The sequence below is a fragment of the Panulirus ornatus genome, chromosome 2 (assembly GCF_036320965.1).
Source record: "Panulirus ornatus isolate Po-2019 chromosome 2, ASM3632096v1, whole genome shotgun sequence".
In the NCBI taxonomy this organism is placed as follows: domain Eukaryota; kingdom Metazoa; phylum Arthropoda; class Malacostraca; order Decapoda; family Palinuridae; genus Panulirus; species Panulirus ornatus.
In genome coordinates, this window is record NC_092225.1 from 83,621,932 (window position 1) to 83,641,581 (window position 19,650).

Consider the following 19,650-nt stretch of genomic DNA (forward strand, 5'->3'; position numbering starts at 1 on the left):
AACGTACCTCTCTTGACTGTAACTTCGATGCTGAAGACATCGAACACTTACTCCTAAGTTGCCTTAGACTCAACCTCTACTGACTTACATCCAAGATCCCCGCATCCATGGCCTGTGGGGCCGTTCGTTGGACGAGGTTGGCTTCCTATATATATATATATATATATATATATATATATATATATATATATATATATATATATATATATTTTTTTTTTTTTTTTGTCGCTGTCTCCCGCGTTTGCGAGGTAGCGCAAGGAAACAGACGAAAGAAATGGCCCAACCCACCCCCATACACATGTATATACATACGTCCACACACGCAAATATACATACCTACACAGCTTTCCATGGTTTACCCCAGACGCTTCACATGCCTTGATTCAATCCACTGACAGCACGTCAACCCCGGTATACCACATCGCTCCAATTCACTCTATTCCTTGCCCTCCTTTCACCCTCCTGCATGTTCAGGCCCCAATCACACAAAAAATATATATATATCGAATTCTCACTTCGTTTGTTTTAATTGTCAGCATTCCGAGATTCCGTAGCGTTATTATCTTTCCCCGGTATCAAGTAAATACAGGGACCACCATCCACTAACACCCCCTCGCCCCCTTCCCCACGTTCAGCAGGGGAAAAGGAGGGAGGTGAGGCAGGGGGATGTGTGTGTGTGTGTGTGTACGCAACACCGAGTCGTCTGCCTTCACGGCGAGATAAACTATCTTAATGAACTCGGCGTAGCCGTAGCTTTTTTTCTAGGATGGTCGTAGCGCAGCCAGTACAAAGAGGCGGGTTCCAAGATGATAGCCCTTCTCCCTACCGCTCTTATTAGATAAAGAAGGCCGCTAACGTAGAACAGGGAGGGAAGGGGGCTATTATAGTCAGGTAATTATTCACACTGGAGATAGGAAAAAAAAGATAGGAAGACGCCCTTAGTTGCTAGCTCGTTCCTAATCTCTCTCTCTCTCTCTCTCTCTCTCTCTCTCTCTCTCTCTCTCTCTCTCTCTCTCTCTCTGCTCTCGGTGTTTTGTTTTGTTTTTTACCTTCAACATTGCTCCGAACCATTTAGCTTTTTTTCTTTGTTCTTTTCTTCCGCTCGCTAAGCCCATTAAAGTCTTTGTTAATTGGCATTACAGCGATCCTGACTAATTTGCGTAATAATTCATCGTGGCTGGGGGGGGGGGGGGGGGGGGATTGATGCCCATCGGCCAAGATAAACATTGGCTCGTCCACCACTGCGCACGGGTTGTGGACGGACGGGTCACAAGGCGTAGAGGATTTCGGAGTTTGTGTACAAATAAGAAGGCCATTAGACTAATTCGCATAATGAGCAAACACCTCTCCTGCACCTCCAGCGATTAAAGTTTCTGTTTGTCTTTTAAAGCGGATACACGTCATTATATGGTCGTGTGTGTGTGTGTGTGTGTGTGTCGTGTGTGTGTCGTGTGTGTGTGTGTCGTGTGTGTGTGTGTGTGTGTGTGTGTGTGTGTCGTGTGTGTGTGTGTCGTGTGTGTGTGTGTGTGTGTCGTGTGTGTGTGTGTGTGTGTCGTGTGTGTGTGTGTGTGTGTGTGTGTGTGTGTGTGTGTGTGTGTGTCGTGTGTGTGTGTGTGTGTGTGTCGTGTGTGTGTGTGTGTGTGTGTGTGTGTGTCGTGTGTGTGTGTGTGTGTGTGTGTGTGTGTGTGTGATTGTTGTTTGTGTGTTACGGGAGAGAGAGTTTTGCACTCGTGTTGCTCCGTCTCTTAACCTTGTGTTTATGTACCATGTATCAATATGTGTACATATACATAGACATGTATATGAAAACCTAAGCTTACACCAAGCATCCATTCATCGACTAGCCCCAGAGGAAAGGATGAACAGCTAGGGAGACTGTAAGCTAACTGCCCTCTCCGGGACTCGAACCCGGCTTTGGTAGATTGGTGGGTCGCAACGCTTACCACTGCACGACGGAGGCTTATGTGTGACTACGTGGACATACATTAAGGAGAGGGAGTCGTGCATTCTTATGCTCTCACCTAATGAACTTTCTTCGCTATCATACAGCTCTGTACTTTTGTATACTGTATCATACAGCGCTATACTTTTGTATATCATACAGCTCTGTTCTTTTGTATACTGTATCATACTACTCTGTACTTTTGTATACTGTATCATACAGCTCTGTACTTTTGTATACTGTATCATACAGCTCTGTACTTTTGTATACTGTATCATACACTTTTATACTGTTGTATACGTTATCATACAGCTCTGTACTTTTGAACGCTGTATCGTATTCACGGTTTCATTACTTCACTTAATCCAGTCGTCTACTTCGCTGGTACTATAAAACTACTTCTGTGTAACATTTCTATTATGCTTCTTGTGTCGCGTCTTGTAACGGCTTTAGGTTGATCCGTCTTCGTATCATCGGAAGATCTGTACACTGTCGACGTCATCGGACGTGAAGGTGGGGAAGTTTTCATGGTCTCTGGCCCTTCCCTGTGACTCAGGTCTCCTAATTCTGGTACCACGTTTGTTGATCTCCTCTGAACCTTTGTCATTAGTTCTTACTGATTGTCAAGGAATAGTCACCAGACGTGAGAGAGATGTTTTTTTGTTTTAGCCTACTGTATCCTGCAGTAGGTATGATTTGTTGAGCATTTTCTCATCCTCGTACTTTCAAAGTGATTCTAATAGTTGCCTCCGAAGCAGTTCTAAGTTGGAGATTTGGTAAGCTCCAGTGTCGGCTCCCATGTTCTCCCCCCTTATATCTTCCTTGATGATATTCGCAATTATTCATCCATCTTATTTTTTTTTTCTGATTATCTTTTTTTCAGTGTTGTACAGACCTCGCTCTCCAGAGAGACTAGTGTGCTCCTATTTAGGGCCACTTCCCGATCTCCTTTCTTAAAGACATTCTTATTCTTCCCCCTCCACTCCCTAGGCACTGTAGTCTTCCGCCAGTGATGTATTGGACGATATTTCAAGCAGTTTATCAAAGCGTAGACCGCACGCTTTTCCCAGCACACACGGTGGAGGGATTTTATGTGTACCATAGCCTTATGGGTGTCAAGGCCGTCCTGTCCCTGTGCCTACGTCTACTAACAACTTACCTCAGTGCATTCCAAGACCTCCACCACCTCGTCGTCCCCCCCTCTGGTGTCAGGGCTGTGGTGTCTTCTGGTGTACAAACACTTTTGAACTTGTCTTTCAGCCCCTACACCTCACCTCTACAACTCTTCCCCTCTGAATAACTCTGCCTAATTACCTTTAACTTAGTTTGTTCTTGTTGACTTTATGGGAGAGTTATGGATGATCTCCCGCCTTGGCTTCATTGGTCCTTTTTTTGTAAATTTTCTCTTGCTGGACTCGTTCCTTCCTCCCTCTGTACCATTCACATGTAAGTGTCGCCTGTAGCTCCACCAACATAGTACATATCAAACCTCCTCTGCTTTTGGACGTCTCTCATTGACCCACATTCTCTCTCTCTCTCTCTCTCTCTCTCTCTCTCTCTCTCTCTCTCTCTCTCTCTCTCTCTCTCTCTCTCTCTCTCTCTCTCTCTCTCTCTCCCCTTTCCTTCCTGTTTGTTGCCTGTGATTACTGTGTGTGATTACTACTGAAGTTGTGATTACTGTGTGTGTGATTACTACTGGTGTTGTGATTACTGTGTGTGATTACTACTGGTGTGTTCCAGGGAAAGGTTCAATTTTGAGCTCGTGTTCCCCCGTCTCAACCTTGTATGTATTATAATTATAATGATGATGATGATGATTATAATGATAATAACATACGGTTTATTAAATGGAGTCAGTCACTCGGCTGAAAGTACACATTGTGAGATATTACAGAACTGGGGAGGTCGTAATAGTAACTAGTTAACTAATCATAAATAAGCTAATGACCAAGATGGAGGTAGATAATCCCACGCTTCGCACAAGTACATGAGTGAGGCACATCTCCATCGTCAGAGTGCCAGATGTACGGGAAGGTTTAGGATAACTACAATGGTTTTATATATAATACACCTAGTGATGATAAGTTGAGCATTAAATGATGACTAGTCACTGTAATATTTGAGTGGTAATGTGTGTGTGTCTGTGTGTCTGTGTCTGTGTGTGCGTATGTGTGTGTGTGATTGGTATATGTGTATTAATCATTTGATACATATTAATCATTAGCAGTTTATACATACAAGGAGGATTTTTACGCTCATCATACCGTTAATGGCCTCTCGCCTGTGCATTTTCATCAGAGAGACGATCATTTTCCTGGCTTATCCCACGTCTCCATGACTAGGTCTGTGTGGAGATGTCTCCTCGGGTCCCTCCCTACACTTATCTTGCCTGACACAGTCACTCCGTCTTGTGTTGGCGTCTGCTGGACTCCAGTAACAATGCTCCTCTGTCTTAAAGCCGCCGTGGCATTCCGATCATCTCGTACAATTCTTCTTTTTGTTCTATTCTGGATCCTCTCTGTGCCTCACTACCACCCTGGATCCTCTCTGTGCCTCACTACCCCATTGGATCCTCTCTGTGCCTCACTACACCCCAAGATCCTCTATGTACCTCACTACCCCCTGGATCCTCTCTGTGCCTCACTACACCCCGTGGATCCTCTCTGTGCCTCACTACACCCCGTGGATCCTCTCTGTGCCTCACTACCCCACTGGATCCTCTCTGTACCTCACTACCCCCAGGATCCCCTCTGTGCCTCACTACACCCCTAGATCCTCTATGTACCTCACTACCCCACTGGATCCTCTCTGTGCCTCACTACCCCCTGGATCCTCTCTGTGCCTCACTACACCCCTAGATCCTCTATGTACCTCACTACCCCACTGGATCCTCTCTGTGCCTCACTACACCCCGTGGGTCCTCTCTGTGCCTCACTACACCCCGTGGATCCTCTCTGTGCCTCACTACACCCCGTGGATCCTCTCTGTGCCTCACTACACCCCGTGGATCCTCTCTGTGGCTTACTACATTCCCCCCCCCCCCCTTAGCACTTCGAGAATAACCCACCATACGTCAACCCATCCCTTTCCTCCAACACGTTCTCACTCGCTCCCTCGCAGAATCCACAAAGATTCTTCACACGAAACCATTTTTTTTTTTTTTTTGGTATATATATTTCTGAAACCGTGTTGTTGTTGTTTTTGTTGTTGTTGTAATGAAGCTTCCTGACCCGTGTTCTCTAGTGTCTCTCAGGTCACGCCCGTGTTGCTGAGATCCATACCTAGTTCAGGGTTGGTGTTGTATCATGTATTTTTTTGTTTTTTTTTTTCTACGAATTGACACAACGTTACCTCTTGTTCACTCTGTTGGAATGGTACTCCTTCGAGAGAGAGAGAGAGAGAGAGAGAGAGAGAGAGAGAGAGAGAGAGAGAGAGAGAGAGAGAGAGAGAGAGAGAGAGAGCATGCGCTCACATCCATTGTCTAGCTGTCATGTGTAATGCACGGAAACCACAGCTCCCTGTCCACATCCAGGCCCCACAGACCCTTCCGTGGTTTACCCCGGCCGCTTCACATGCCCTGGTTCAGTCCATTGACAGCAAGTCGATCCCAGTAAACCACATAGTTCCATTTCACTCTATCCCGTGCACCCGTTTCACGATACATTATGAATGAATGTATGTATTTATTCATAATTGCCTCAGGACCCCTTGCTTGAGATGGGCTTGATAACGCACCGGGGTGGTTTGGAGTGGGGGGGGGGGGGAAACCCACAGCAAATCAGCTGAGGCAACCACGTAAGTGCCACCGCTAACACGTAGTGTGTGACACCAAGAGGGTCCTGTGGTGGTGTCATCATCTGGTAGGGAGAGAGAGAGAGAGAGAGAGAGAGAGAGAGAGAGAGAGAGAGAGAGAGAGAGAGAGAGAGAGAGAGAGAGAGAGAGAGTCTATAAGAAGGAGAAAAAAGAAAGTCTTGTCATATTTGAATTGCTAAGGAGCCTTCAAGAGCTGAAAAACTTTGGGCCCAGTAAGGTCTTAACTCTGCTGTACTTGTCCTTAAATTTTACTCTTCCCACTTTTAAGTTGTAGAGAAAATATTTCCCGAATACTTTCGTATTCAGAATTCCTCACTGTGTAAACGTTTTGTCCTTCATTTATCTTTTTTAAACGTACAAACAAATGCATATACGTGTGTTCCTCAAGGTGGAAAGTTAGCACTTCTGACTTTTTTGTATCTTCAACCTGTAGAATTTTGCTGTGTGTTCTGATTTACCTCTGCTTTGAGCATTTGCATACAGATGTCTTATAGTCTTTTAGAATAAAAAAACATTTACATCAGACATTCCCATACAGTTCTTCTGCAGTTGCGTATTACCTTTGTTGACTTCCAGCATTCACAGGTATGCTCCACGTACCAGAAGCTTCATTGATTTCCAGCTGGAATAGAGTTCCATTCAGTTGCTAGGATATCCATCGAGGACTCTCTCTCTCTCTCTCTCTCTCTCTCTCTCTCTCTCTCTCTCTCTCTCTCTCTCTCTCTCTCTCTCTCTCTCTCTCTCTCTCTCTCTCTCTCTCTCTCTCCTCTCCACAACTGTAGACTCAGTAATCTGCCGGAGCTGTTACTCCCCACGGACCTCTAAACAAGGTTGTTAAGATGTGGGGGGGTCATGCCACTCCAACGAATGATTCTAGATGGTCGAGAATGATGGGTTTGGCTAGCCGGGGGATCGCCTTTGTCACCCGAGTGGCTGGGATGAACGCTTATTTGAGATCCGGCGTTTGACCCTGTCTTGCCATCACCCGGTGGCTCACAGCTCTCGCACGCACGCACCCACATACGTACACAACAGATGACCGGCTCTTCAGGAATCGCTACTTTGAACATGGATAAACTTTCGACCGTGGCTTTGTTTTTACATGGTAGTCAAAGCGAAACTTCAGGCTAGTGGCGTTCGCTCAAGGAACGCCTTTGATTGATTTCGAGGAAGACGACTTCGATGTGCAGCGTATACATAACAGACGTGTCGAGTGCTTATCGTGGTACCTTGGTCGACTGAAGATTTAGCTTCGTCGACTTCGATTAATTACTGTTACTTCGCAGCTCCTGGGGGGGATAAGACAAGTGTTGTTTTGATGCTTCAGCTGGAAATCCTAAGTTTTCATGACACTTGTGTGTCTGTCTACGTGGCGTTATGTTTCTCCCGTTGCATGTTTTGTTTACCGCAGATGTGAAAGAGCCACAGAGATGCGGCGGACACTGTCCTCTTCTACCTGAGTCCTGGAGACAGCACGATCACTCACCTCTCTTCAGGAGGCATGTATCTTGTGAGGAGGACTGTAGACACAGTGTCTGTCACGCACTGGTCGCCCATCACCATCGTCGATTCATTTTGCTCTGTCAGTATTATACCTCAGAGCAACATCATAAGTGTCTCCAAAATATCTTGCTGATTCTGGTCAGCCATCGGCGCTCTCTCTCTCTCTCTCTCTCTCTCTCTCTCTCTCTCTCTCTCTCTCTCTCTCTCTCTCTCTCTCTCTCTCTCTCTCTCTCTCTTTCTCATGGTCTGATAACGCTGTGCTGTCGTGCCTTGTCAGTTAAGGGCAGCCACCCTTGCTGTGTCCCCGGTGCTGTGTATCGTTGTACAGCCACCCTTGCTGTGTCCCCCGTCCTCCTGTGTATCGTGGTACAGCCAACCCTTGCTGTGTCCTCCGTGCTGTGTATCGTTGTACAGCCACCCTTGCTGTGTCCCCCGTCCTCCTGTGTATCGTGGTACAGCCAACCCTTGCTGTGTATCGTTGTACAGCCACCCTTGCTGTGTCCCCGGTGCTGTGTATCGTTGTACAGCCAACCCTTGCTGTGTCCCTCGTGCTGTGTATCGTGGTACAGCCAACCCTTGCTGTGTCCCCGGTGCTGTGTATCGTTGTACAGCCAACCCTTGCTGTGTCCCCCGTCCTCCTGTGTATCGTGTTACAGCCAACCCTTGCTGTGTCCCTCGTGCTGTGTATCGTGGGACAGCCAACCTTTGCTGTGTCCCCGGTGCTGTGTATCGTTGTACAGTCAACCCTTCCTGTGTCCCCGGTGCTGTGTATCGTGGTACAGCCAACCCTTGCTGTGTCCCCGGTGCTGTGTATCGTGGTACAGCCAACCTTTGTTGTGTCCCCGGTGCTGTGTATCGTTGTACAGCCAACCCTTCCTGTGTCCCCCGTCCTCCTGTGTATCGTGGTACAGCCAACCTTTGCTGTGTCCCCGGTGCTGTGTATCGTAGGGCAGCAACCGTTGCTCATGGGAACCACCAGCCTTCCTCCGGGGTTACTCCACACACTGGACACAGGTCTGTCCTCCTCCTGGCCTGTCGTTTGCCAGTTCCTCAGTCTCCGTTCCACAGATACCCCCAAGAAAGGAGGCACACAGTTCACAGGAGTAAAGGCTTCAACGCGAAGCAAGTACTGGCCGCCTGCGACAGGGGCATCCCATCTTGTGCCACCGTAGAGGAGCTTTGAGTAGAAGGTCGTCAGAATCAGCAACGTGAGGTGAGATGTGTATTGTTGAGAGCCCGTGAAATACGAGGATGGAAGTTGATACGAAGGCTCAGTGATCGCTATCCACAGGTTCCACTCCCTGGGCCCAGGCTTGGGCCCAGGGTGTGCCTTATTAGATCAGAGTCCACGTTGTGACGTTCATCACACCCATCACGCGAGGGTCATGCACGTGCACTTCATCACACAAGGGTCATGCACGTGCACTTCATCACACAAGGGTCATGCACGTGCACTTCATCACACAAGGGTCATGCACGTGCACTTCATCATACAAGGGTTATGCACGTGCACTTCATCATACAAGGGTTATGCACGTGCACTTCATCATACAAGGGTCAGGCACGTGCACTTCATCACACAAGGGTAAGGCACGTGCACTTCATCACACAAGGGTCATGCACGTGCACTTCATCACACAAGGGTAAGGCACGTGCACTGAGACCTGGGTTCATTGAAGCATGATGTTATAGTGGGTTAGTGTGGTGCTATGGACGTAATCAGTGTGGATTCATGCATGACGGTGTTGAGTTACATTGTGGCGAGCTATGGTGGGCCAACCTCTCTGCTGTACAGGTATTGTATCATGGTCCTCGTCATTGTTCATGGTCCTCACCATTGGTTATGGTCGTCATTGGTCATGGTCCTCGTCATTGTCATTGGTCGTCGCCGTTGCTCAATGGTACACAGTCATAAGGCTCATTTCCGACATGTCGAGGTGTCCATAGGAATCAGGTGGTGTAGGCCACTGTTGACCAGCTTGTGTGAGCAGGGAAGTGAACTGTGAACGGTAGATGGAGTGGTGTCTTGCAGAGCGCTCCAGCTCTGGCCTACGAGAGGTAGCTGGTGGCCAGAGAAGACCATATCATGATCTCGATACAAGACGAGACATCTCTGAGCCATGGAAGCACTGATTAGCTCACACTGGATAGAGTTAGACTTAAGACTTTTAAGCTGATAGTGAATTAGGTCATTTTTTTTAGGCGGTGAACGACAGGAGCAGCGCAGATTGTGAGTTCGAGTGATCAGTTGTGATGCATAGCGGCCGCACCGCTGGCCTGGACAGTTAAGTTGATCAGGAGTCATGCATTATCACTTCACCGGCCAGACAGCCATCATATTTTACTCACCAGTGCCAGACGTTTGATGGTTTATACAGTGCAGCGAGCTGGGCGTGCGTGTGCGCTGGCTGTGGTGTGCGTCAGCAAGATTATGATGACCACGGGATATACGCACGGCAGCTGACGATGATAGCCCAACAACACCTAAGATCCTCCCTACCCCTGTCAACGACCAGATAGCTAGCCCAAGACCTCTGTTAACCAGGGCAGTCAGGTGACCTCTCCCGCCTTCCCCTCACACACGACGGACGCGCGCGCACACACACACACACACACACACACACACAGCATTCCGTCGTGATTGCATGGGTCGGCACGCGGCTCATGTGGTACCTGATAGTGGTGAAAGCAGTGGGGCATGTACGTGGTGGTCCTAGGAGAGAGAGAGAGAGAGAGAGAGAGAGAGAGAGAGAGAGAGAGAGAGAGAGAGTCCTCATCTGATGGTTTTGATAATGAGGTTATCTGCTGGAGGGAATTCTCAGATTCTTGATCTAGATAGATGGAGACGAGATGGTTAAGGATGAAGGCTCCTTCTTCATCTCCCCCCCCCCCACCCCTCCACACCCACTCGGGCTTCACAACCAACAGGAGAATAGCTGTGAAGAAACACCACGTAATTTAGAAGTATACTGACCTGGAAATGGTACATGAAGGAGAACTGGAAATGTTATATGAAGGAGGAGCTGGAAATATTATATGAAAGGGAAACTGGAAATATATGAAAGGGGAACTGGAAATATTATATAAAAGGAGAGCTGGAAATATTATATGAAAGGGAAACTGGAAATATTATATGAAAGGTGGAAATATTGTATGAAATGTGAACAGGAAGTATTATATGTAAGAGGACTGGGAAAACTGCTCTGGATCATCATGGAATAGAGTATTGTAGCTTTTACTGTGTAAAGCAAAATGTGAAATGCATGTACATTATGCTGTCATATTTGAACAAGCTTATTATTGTGTATTCATTAATGTCCCTCAAGTCTGACCGTCATGTGAACGTTGTGATAACCCTGTCTCAATACTCGTGGTTATAGTGTTATTACGGTGTTGTATAATTATGGTTACAGCGGTATTACAGTGTTGTATGATTATGGTTACAGCGTTATTACGGTGTTGTATAATTATGGTTACAGCGGTATTACAGTGTTGTATAATTATGGTTACAGCGTTATTAGAGTGTTGCATAACTCTTTTCATTAAAAATACTTTTGCTCTCGTTTGTATCACATCTTTGTATTGTAATTCCTACTTCGATATGTAGTTAAAGTATATCTAATGTTAAGAATTTATCACTGAATGTGAGCTATATTCCGGAAATTATTAACTATTTTGAAAACTCGTATTACATTTCCTGGGAAATCTTCACATTTTTTTTTAATAAAGAAAATGAGTGTAAATCTAGAGTTTTTCTTCATATGGTTCATTGTCTGAGTGACGGAATGTATTTAAATGCTCTTCTTTGTATTTGTTCTCGTTTTCCTTCGTCTAGGAGAGAGTTGGTTGACCCAAGGTGAATAGTGTGTTGTCAGTGTGGTCTGACCTGGGCTTTGTATAAAGAACATGGAGTGTGTCTTTCGTCTTGTGGGTAGTATTTATAGTTCTTACTGAGAAAGTTGATATTTCTCTTTGTTTTATCACATATAGTTCATTACGGCTGTGCCAATATTGTTCTGGTCGTATTGATCCGTCTTTGAGATTCTTATAAACCAACGTGTATTACTTGCCCTTGACCCACGGTGAAGGATGGTGGTGAGGTTAGTAGATGTGGTGATGAAATATATTGTTGTTATTACAATGGTTGTGGTCGCGATGGTTGTGGTTGTTGTTGTTGTTTGTTGTGATGGTCACATCTCGTCCACTGGGAGGTGACAGAGGTCATGGAGAGGGAGCATGATGGCAGATGGTGTCACTCACTGTCAGTAGGTAAGCTACGTCTATAACATTGACCCATTAAGCACATCCCGTGTTAATGTTGACACACATTAAGTTTTCTCAAGTGTCTCAAGATGGCGTGTCTCCAGGCCTTGCACCAATTGATGGGTCACACTACCTCGTAATTTTGCAGGAAAGAGGAAAAAAAAAAGAAGTTCGACCACAAATTTATGATAATAGACGTGCAAGAATTGTGTGGTCGTGTAATAAGCGAGCGAATGTTTTATAGTTGGCAAACAAATAGGATACGATTCATGATTCATCGCGTCAATGTTATCGTGATTCACATAAGGCATCGATGGTTAGTTTATGCTGACATGAATTGTATGGGATCTATAATGATCTATATTGAAGCCAAGACACCATATCCTGGTGACTGGTGCCCACCCACAACAGGGTCGGAACTCTTGGGTAAGATTCGGGACATCTTCGTCCTTCCTGAAAGGCCGGTCAGGAGACTGACTGCTAGGGGGTCAAGAAGACAAACATGGAGGCAAAGACTCCCGCAGTCCAGCTATGGAAGGAGAGAAGTGGACGTGGATGGGATCGCCATTCCTCGAATTCCCATCACGTCACAGAGTATCCGTCTTAGCATGTCGCGCGCTGCCGCATACGTAGCGTCAAGTCTACACTACGCTGCTACAGACGGAAGAATTCGCTAAAACAAAATAGAAGTGAATATATGAGGTCGATTCCAAATTGTCTGCTGTATGAAAATGATCACAATGCATAAAAAGGATTTGAACTGCTAATCAGAAGCAACTTGCTGGATCAAGAACACACCCAAGCATCGAAGGAAATGATTCTAAAGACAATCTGGAAAAGGAAAACTCACCAGACGTTCCAAGGACCCGTGTCATCATCATTCAGCAGTACGCCAGGTAGTTACATAACTCCACCGATGACGTGTGAAAGTATTCATAAACTTGGTATATAGGTGAATGATTTGGTTGTCAGATTGAAAATAGATGTTGACCCAACTCTTATGGTCATAGTCTGACCCGGGTGTGTCTCGGGAAGTCACTCCCGCGCGAAGAACCAGTGAGCCAGTACTGGCTCCGCGCCGACGGAGGATGATGCATTTGTCTGTTTGCGGCCATTGTCCAGCTTTCTCCCCTTGAATGACCCGGGTGGTCGTGGTTGAGGCCACGAGTAACCACCCCTCCCGCCCCACCCTCTCCTCCTCCTCGAGACCGTATCCTGTACCCTGTGTTGTTGTTTTGGTTGTTATTTCTTGGTTGTTATAAGTTTCGCCAGGTGTCCGCCAGGCGCTGCTGCCGCCCCTCTGTTACACACACGGGCCACACCGCCTCAGGATTTGTGTTCGGCTTCCACTACTCATACGTCCTGGGATATATATATATATGTGTGTGTGTGTGTGTGTGTGTGTGTGTGTGTGTGTGTGTGTAAGGGTAGTCATCACCTGAAGATCGCTCAGCCGTTATCTGTAACGTGCGTCAAACGCATGAAATACAGGAGACTGTTTCTGTATTCGTCTGTCTCAGAGTTTGTGGGATGGTGAGCCCAGTGGCTGAAGTGATTCCTTGTACTAGAAATTATGGTAGCGGTGTGTGTGTGTGTGTGTGTGTGTGTGTGTGTGTGTGTGGGTTCAAGCATAGGATTGAAAACACGGTACATATATACAAGGATAAGAGACGTGGCATCACGAGTGTAGGGCTCTCTACCCGTAACACACACACACACACACACACACATGACTGGGTATAAAGCACCAATAGCCAAGAGCAGTTCACATCTGGAGGTGGGTATAGCAGAGCGTGCAGTGTGGGCATGTAAGCCGTGGAGCAAATATAGATTCCTGTTATTTATACATTAGTGGATTTCTAATTTTACCACTGCTTGAAATCAGACGAAATGAAGAGAATATATATATATATATATACAGTTACTAAGTTGAGTAAAGTGAATTATCAAATGAAATTATCATATATATATATATATATATATATATATATATATATATATATATATATACATATATATATAGATAGATAGATAGATAGATAGATAGATAGGTAGATAGATTAGTTAGATAGGTAGATAGATAGATAGATACACATATGTATAATTCAAATGTTATACATTTAACGATACAGTATGTATCAGTGTTCTATGAACCCATGAAACATTTAATCCAACACTCATACTGGATGTATGTCACAGGGAGGGTGGGTCATCAGGCAAACTTTCCCCTTTCCAAAATAAATTCTTTAGTAAACCGATATAAAGTTTCTTCATTTACTCATGATAATCATCTTGATTATCCATAGGCTTTATTCTCGGCATTTAACCCAAGTGAAACAGTTCGGGGTCGTTGTGGAAAACTTTTCGTAAAGAGGGCACAGGTCCAGGCTCTCTAGCCTCATACGTACAGTACGGACACCATCCACGTAACACGTCACCGATGCTGAACGAGTGAATGACGTCTTTCTCATCACAGTGGTCTTGATTTACGTGAGAATTATATGATTTATTTGTGTCATTTTATCTTTCCATCATTGCAAATTAAAGCTACTTATTACAATCTGATGATCATTAGGAATTTGTGGATGTGGTATCATGCGTGTGTGGTGTTATCATACGTCAGACAGCGGGTTTGTTATAGTCATACGTCAGGCAGTGGGTGTATAGTACAGTCATATGTCAGGCAGTGGGTGTATAGCGGTCATACGTCAGGCAGCGAGTGTATAGTACTATCATACGTCAGGCAACGGGTGTATAGTACAGTCATATGTCAGGCAGTGGGTGTATAGTGGTCATACGTCAGGCAGCGAGTGTATAGTACTATCATACGTCAGGCAACGGGTGTATAGTACAGTCATATGTCAGGCAGTGGGTGTATAGTACTGTCATACGTCAGGCAGCGGGTGTATAGCGGTCATACGTCAGGCAGCGAGTGTATAGTACTATCATACGTCAGGCAGCGGGTGTATAGCAGTCATACGTCAGGCAGCGGTTGTTTAGTACTATCATACATCGGACCACATAAAGTAGCGGGTGTTTATTACTATCATACGCCAGGCAATGAGGGTATACTACTCTCGTGTCTTAGGCAGTAAGTGTTCAGTATCATCATACTTCAGGCAGCGGGGGTGTAGTACTATCATATATATAATACATCAGGCAGCAGTTGTGCAGTAGTATCGTTCGTAATGCAGTGAGGATGTACATCATACGTCAGATCTTGGGAATGATGTCCCATCATACGTCAAGCAGTGGTTGTATAGTACTATCATCCGCCAGGCAGCGGATGTATATCATCATACGTCAAGCACCGGACGTATAGTACTGTATCATACGTCAGGCAGAGAGTGTTTAGTGTTATCATACCTCAGGCAGCGAGTGTTTAGTAATATCATACTTCAGGCAGCCACACATGGTGAGCACACCCACCCCGGATGGGCACTGGGCAGTACGATCGTTAACACGAAGTAATACATGTGCGGGACTCGAACGCACGACCCCGAAGCTTTGTGGTGTGGTGTTCTACCCAACTCATCATCCAACGACCTCCGAGCCAGACAGTTAAGTCCGAGTTACGTTGCCGTGGCAACGGTTGTGGAGAAACATCCATAACTGGTAGGTAAATATAGCTACTAAAGCAAGGGGGGGGGGGAACTTGCACGGGTTTTATTGCCAGGTTGATGAACTCTGGCAGCGTAAGTCATCCTCCAAAAAAGAAAGAAAGAAAAAAAAAGCTTGAAAGGGATGTTAGTTAAACTTTCCGTCATTTTGAGGAAATTACAAAGTTCATTATTCGTTTGTCGAGGTGAGTCTCCGACGACGGCGGCGGCAGGAAAGATGGCGCGCATTAAGAACGTGATGAATTAACCTGGACGTTTTCCACTAGCGCTTGAGACTGTGCGAAAATATATATATATATATGTGGCCCGGGTCGTCACATAACGAAGTGACGCTTTTATTTCCTGTTCGTGACGGCACGTCACTTGTCATGTCCCTCTCTCGCCGTCATATCAGATGATCAAGTCACCTGCATTCGTACACACGTACGTAAGTACGTAAGGTTTTTGTTTTCACTTACTTCTGTGTATATATATATATATATATATATATATATATATATATATATATATATATATATATATATATATATATATATTAGTTTGTGTTTCTGTGTGTTTTGATATTTTAGACATTTTACTGTTTTGCACTAGAGAGATTATTATTAACGTAAGGGAAAAAGAAAATGTAGTAGAGATTTACAGGTGTAAGAGGCGTCGATAGTGGTGAGAGAGAGAGAGAGAGAGAGAGAGAGAGAGAGAGAGAGAGAGAGAGAGAGAGAGAGAGAGAGAGAGAGAGAGAGAGACCAGTCTGTTGATGCCGAGGTGATGGTCAAGTCAAGCTGGTGATGATGTCAGCGCCCCGTGTGTTGTCACCTGACACGCACATCATCATCTGGAGGATGTTCCCTTCCCTCTGCTTCGCAGGCCGTCATCGCCCGACCCACTCCCGGTCACTACCTTCACTCGCCTCACCTGTTGATTAGGTCCATGTACAGCTCTCTGTTTCCCGGCTGCTTTTTCAAGCTGATCTGTTTTTCTCCAGTGTTTTTTTCATGATATCTTATTAAGGAAACTCCATTTCAAGGACTAGCAGATGCGGGTCCTCTGGGTCCTCTTCATCTTGTTCCTCCCTCCCTACCGTACCCTCCCTCATCACCATACTCCCACCCTCCCTGGCTACCATACCCTCCCTCATCACCATACTCCCACCCTCCCTGGCTACCGTACCCTCCCTCATCACCATACTCCCACCCTCCTTGGCTACCATACCCTCCCTCATCACCATACTCCCGCCCTCCCTGGCTACCGTACCCTCCCTCATCACCATACTCCCACCCTCCCTGGCTACCATACCCTCCCTCATCACCATACTCCCACCCTCCCTGGCTACCATACCCTCCCTCATCACCACACTCCCACCCTCCCTGGCTACCGTACCCTCCCTCATCACCATACTCCCACCCTCCCTGGCTACCATACCCTCCCTCATCACCATACTCCCACCCTCCCTGGCTACCATACCCTCCCTCATCACCATACTCCCACCCTCCCTGGCTACCGTACCCTCCCTCATCACCATACTCCCACCCTCCCTGGCTACCATACCCTCCCTCATCACCATACTCCCACCCTCCCTGGCTACCATACCCTCCCTCATCACCATACTCCCGCCCTCCCTGGCTACCGTACCCTCCCTCATCACCATACTCCCACCCTCCCTGGCTACCGTACCCTCCCTCATCACCTTACTCCCACCCTCCCTGGCTACCGTACCCTCCCTCATCACCTTACTCCCACCCTCCCTGGCTACCATACCCTCCCTCATCACCATACTCCCACCCTCCCTGGCTACCATACCCTCCCTCATCACCATACTCCCACCCTCCCTGGCTACCATACCCTCCCTCATCACCTTACTCCCACCCTCCCTGGCTACCGTACCCTCCCTCATCACCATACTCCCACCCTCCCTGGCTACCGTACCCTCCCTCTTGGCCACCATACCCTCCCGCGCCACTCCCACCCCGCCACACTCTCCCTTCCTAGTCACTACACCCTCCCTTCCTGGCCACCACTCTCTCCCTCACCACCACCGCCAGTACCACCATTCTCGCCCTCCATTGCTGCCACACCCTGAACAGCAGATGGCATTGTTCAGTGATGTAACTACCCACCTCCCCTTTCCCCTTCTCCATACCTCGCCCTGTTGCGGGCACAGCCTTCTCGCTCAACAAATAAGTACTGTTCCGAAAATAACATCACCTCAGCAGCCTGCAGTTTCTGGCCTGCGGAGGAAATGGATAAAAAATATTAGTAACGTGTATTGGGGGGTCAGTCATCGTGCGTCTTGCTACTTCCTCGCCGTGTTTACAGATCTGGGACTGACTGACTGCCAGGGCCTTTACACAGTAGAGATGGTGTTGGGACAGGCAGCTTCCTTACCTGTATTAACCGTAATGATATTGTAATACTTAAGCACTTGGTATTATCGCTATCGAGCTAATTCCAGCAATTTTTGTTTTGTGTCAGTTTTTGAAAGTTGGTAGATGTTGGATGTTCTTTGTATACGATGGCTGAACCTTGATTTGATCTGAAATACGAGAACTTGCCAGAGATGAGGTACTGGTGAGGGGAGAGTGGAGTGAGTTACAGGAGTGAGGGAAGGTAATGGTAGGGAGAGGGAGGGGCAACGGTTGGAGGGTGGGGAGGGGAATGAGTGGAAGGAGAGGTAGGAGGGAGGGACCACGGGAGAGGGTGGGGAGGGAAGTTATTGGTAGGAGCGAGGGGAGTGAATGGTAGTAGAGGTAGGAGGGAGGGAAGGGGGAAGGAAATTGAAGGGTTGAGGAGGGAACACGAGTGGAGGATAGGGAGGAAAGTTGTTGGTACGAAAGGTACGAGGGGCAGGAAGAGGGAGGAACCAAGGGGAGGATAGTGGGGAGGGGGAGGTAATAGTAAAGAGAGGGGGAGGAGCCTCGGGTGTGGGGGGAGGGACAGGGGCGGGGCGTGGGTCAGCAGCAGCGGCGGCGGAGGATTCAACTCAACAGTGTTTGGGTTGCTGGCGTCGTGAGCAGCTGTCGCCCAGCTTGCCTCCCGTACGGGTGACAGAACCCGACGTTCCCCGTCGTCTGTCTGCAACCTCCTCCCGTATATTGCCTCCCACAACCATAAAAATTCTGTCAGTTTAAAAGATAGTAGAAAATTATAGGAAAAAATATGATTATTTCAGTGATATAAAACATGATACGCCCTTTTTTTTTCTTTTTGATTAATTATATTATGAATGGGACAACGTAGAGGTGACGTACCGCAAACAGCGTCTGTTATTAACGAGCGATGTCTGGATATTATATGGTAATACAACAACAAAAATCCAGAGTGAAATTTTCCGTTGAAATATCATCGTTTTGTGTTGCATTACCTCATCATGTAGTTGTTCATGGTACAAGAACAGGGTGAAGTGATTCGTGTTGTTTATGTTGATATAAGAAAGATTTTGTGGTGATAGAATTGTGTATCAGTTGAGGGATAGTCTCACTCAATTACAGTTAAACATAAAAATGATTTAAGAGTAAAAAGAAAATGTGATGAGCCGATAACAGGAAAATGTGTGTGTTTCACAAGATCTTATCTGTAAACCAGTGTTCAGCCAGGATAAACCAGTCTACCCCAAGTTGTGGTTTACAGTGAGACGTGTTACTGGGAGGTTTAATCAGCCAGCTGATCATCCCTGTACACAAGGTGAGGCACCGACTTTATGTTTACTCTTGACATTTTGGATTTAATTCATGCGGAATTCGGTGGAAGGGGGACGAGTTGGTGTTGACAGACTGCAGGTAAGAGGCTTAAGGCGTTTGCTCAGGAGGTCGAGTATGAACTCGCTGAGGTGGTCATTGTTTTTCTCCAACGAAGGATTGGAGTAAGCCTCCGTGGCTCACAAGTCAGTGCGTCTCTGATAGTAGGTAAGTAGCAGTTCGTTGAGTACACACGGAGCCACTGACGACGTCCTTGGTTGACATGTTTATAGAAGGACAGACAGACTGGCGTAGCCTCCTCCTCCTCCTCCTCCTCTGATCCGATAAGAATGATGTCTTTTTTTTTTTTTTTTTTCAGATAGGTGCTCAGTGCTGTCCAGGTGTCGATGTGTTCTGCTTGGGTATCTGTATCTGAAACAACTGCAGGAGTGTTATCATGCCTTCTGTTAGTGTGGGTGTACGATTCAGCGTAGGTGTTGGTGTGTGTGTGTCTTCTTTCATTCCAGCCTTCACAGACGTTGTTTGACTCTTCGTCGGAAGAAGAAACGTGAGGTATGTGTGCACGTTCTGGTTCACGAGGTTGGTTACCGGCACTGAAAAAAAAAAGACTTGAATGTCTTTCGTCGAACTGCAGGAGGTGTGGCGGCATTGTGTCAGATCCGTACGGCAGAGGACGCGTCATAATTGGCCGCGTCGTCAGATCACACCGTGTTACCCATCAGGGCAGCTCCCTGAACCGTGTCGCAAGTTCATATCACTCGAACTCTGCCAGGACGTAGGTCGTGTACCTCCCTCAGGGGCTGGTGCATTGGTCTGG

General features: G+C 46.7%; 1 protein-coding gene across 2 annotated transcripts in view; it reads left to right on the top strand.

The window, feature by feature from the left end:
• LOC139757792 (DBH-like monooxygenase protein 1) overlaps nt 1-19,650 on the top strand; it is a 798,273-nt gene that overhangs the window by 530,305 nt on the left and 248,318 nt on the right. The window contains exon 1 of one of the 2 annotated variants that reach the window (XM_071678621.1): nt 18,120-18,819. The exons of the other annotated variant lie outside the window; for it this stretch is intronic. The gene's annotated coding sequence lies outside the window, so the exon portion shown is untranslated. Of the gene's footprint in view, nt 1-18,119; nt 18,820-19,650 lie in introns of those variants that run through there. 2 annotated transcript variants of the gene reach the window in all.